General features: G+C 39.9%; 1 non-coding gene across 1 annotated transcript; it reads right to left on the bottom strand.

Moving 5' to 3' along the window:
- Positions 1 to 668: 668 nt before the first annotated feature.
- LOC112205817 (U6 spliceosomal RNA) lies at positions 669 to 775 on the bottom strand. Its single transcript, XR_002939900.1, has one exon. It is a non-coding gene; the product is annotated as a U6 spliceosomal RNA (small nuclear RNA).
- Positions 776 to 2,319: the final 1,544 nt, after the last annotated feature.

Here is a 2,319-nt window from a genome sequence, read left to right as displayed (position 1 = left end):
CTTATAGATGTATTTTAATTCCCATATTCCTCTCTTGAATTCCTATCAGATGAAGTAACCTTATCCTCCTAAGACTGTTTGTACTATACTATATTATATCTCACGTCCACATTATTACCAGTGAAATACACGTTATTATGTAGGCAGTGGAGGTTGCACATATCATTTACAAAATAAGGCTCTTCCTGTAGAAGTCACACCTGTCTTCCATAGCAACTGGTTTCACAAGTCTATCTAGGTGTTTGTCTCCTCCTCTAATTTCAATCTAAAGCCCTTCTGATCTGGACGCCCTATCTCCAGGACGCAAATATTAATCTTGACCCTCTTGAGGGACATTCCTTCCCTAGTCATGTGTCAGTTTGCTGTTTCACAGAATGTTGATGTTTCGTGTTGTTGAAGTGTTGCAATATTTGGAGACCCCGATAGTCAGAAATTTCTTCTTTATGTCTAACAAATTGCTCCTGCTTTAACTTTGAAATGGGCACTCTAGGAAGGGAGAGTTCCACACATCTCCCTGATCCCCACCTCCCACCCCCCGTAATCTTACAGCGAAGAATAGAGATCCATGAAGCCCATTCCTTCTTTCATGGCACCCGGCCCTGAAGTCTGATTCTCCCATGTTTACAGAACAACACCAATCATGGGTGACTTGGACACTCCATTTTATGTTTTTATTTTTATTTTTCACAAATTTGTGTATCATACTCATGCAGGGTCCATGCTAATCTTCTCTGTATCATTCCAATTTTTGTATATGTGCTGCTGAAGCGAGCACTATTTTATTCTTTTTAAATCTAATGAGATAAGGTTTATTTTGTTTCCTCGTATAATTTCAAAAGAATTACTAGTTTATCAAATTTTAAGCAACATATTATTAGGAAAATAATGTGAAAAGTGTCTTTCTCTTTGCCACATCAAATAAGAAGAAGGGATAGATTTTTAAAAAATCAATAACTTCTGAAAACTTACAGAGGAAAGTCTGAACAAATTCACTTTAGATGACAAAATATTTGAAGAACGAGGGGACTGCTCTCAAGATGACAGTGTGAAGAAGATGATATAAATGGATGAAATGGAATTCCAGAGAGGTTCCTTTTCTGTGATCCTTCACTATTCTTACCTTGCCAATCTGTAGCCCTGAATAAACACAAGCAGGCCAGGTGCAGTGGCTCACTACTGTAATCCCTCCCAGCACTTAGGAATGAGGAAGTGGGAGGATCGCTTGAGCCCAGGAGTTCGAGACCAGTGTGAACAACATGTAAAACCCATGTCTCTACAAAACATATTAATGAAAAAAATTAGCTGGCCATGGTGGTGTACACCTGTGGTCCCAGCTACTTGGAAGGCTGAGATGGGAGGAGGATCACCTGAGCCTAGGAGGTTGACGCTGAAGTGAGCCATGATTATACCACTGCACTTCAGCCTGGGTGACAGAGCAACACCCTGTCTCAAAATAAATAAAAATACAAACACCTGTCTCCTTTGTTCTTCATCATGGGCTGCTGTGCTTGGCTATGGAAATTGGTATCTCATTGCACAACATCAGCCGTGCCTTCAATATTGTTCACGAGTCTTCTTACTCATGAGTCTTCCTTGTTGATGTCCTGTTCCCAATCAGACCACACCTGGTATCATACACAATTCTGGAGCCACATATACAGAGAGATTGAGACAAGCTGAAGCATGTGCAGAAGCTTAGAAATTCAACCTGTGCCTTGTGAGCAGTTCTTGAAAGAATGTTCGATGTTTAGTTTGAAGAACAGGAGAGCTGATTTCTGAAGTCCAATAGTCATTCAGGAGGTTCCAAGAACTAGAACTTGGACTAATTGGCAAGAATTGCAGAGAGAAGGATTCAAGGGTCAGTACAAGGAGGAACCTTATAAGAGTTCTCCAAAAATAGAATGGGCTCCCTCAGGAGAGAGTTCCCTTCACTGGAGCTGATTATGTCAAAGTCTAATCTGTCACAGGTGGCTGAACTAGAATGCTGGGATCCCTTGTAACCAAGAGGGCCCATTATTCTGTGTTGTAGCTTTCAAATTTATTTTTTAAATGTTTTTTCGTTGCATTATATACAAGAGATACATCATGATGATTAAAATTGGGCTTTTGCCAGGGAGGAGGATAAGAAGGCAAAAAAAAAAAAAAAAAAAAAAGGATAATTACTGCATGGCATTAGAAGTGCCATACTAAAAGGTCGTCTAAGAGCACAAAAGAGGAAGTGACTACTGAAGAAGTCAGAGGCTTTTCATGAAGGAGGTGAGTTTTAAGCCCAATCTTGTAGAATTGAGCCAATGTGTTCATAATCAAGAAGGAGCAAGT

This window comes from Pan troglodytes, chromosome 16, assembly GCF_028858775.2.
Source record: "Pan troglodytes isolate AG18354 chromosome 16, NHGRI_mPanTro3-v2.0_pri, whole genome shotgun sequence".
Lineage (NCBI taxonomy): Eukaryota > Metazoa > Chordata > Mammalia > Primates > Hominidae > Pan > Pan troglodytes.
The sequence above is the reverse complement of the archived record's forward strand: the minus strand, read 5'-3'. Positions and strand labels throughout refer to the sequence as shown.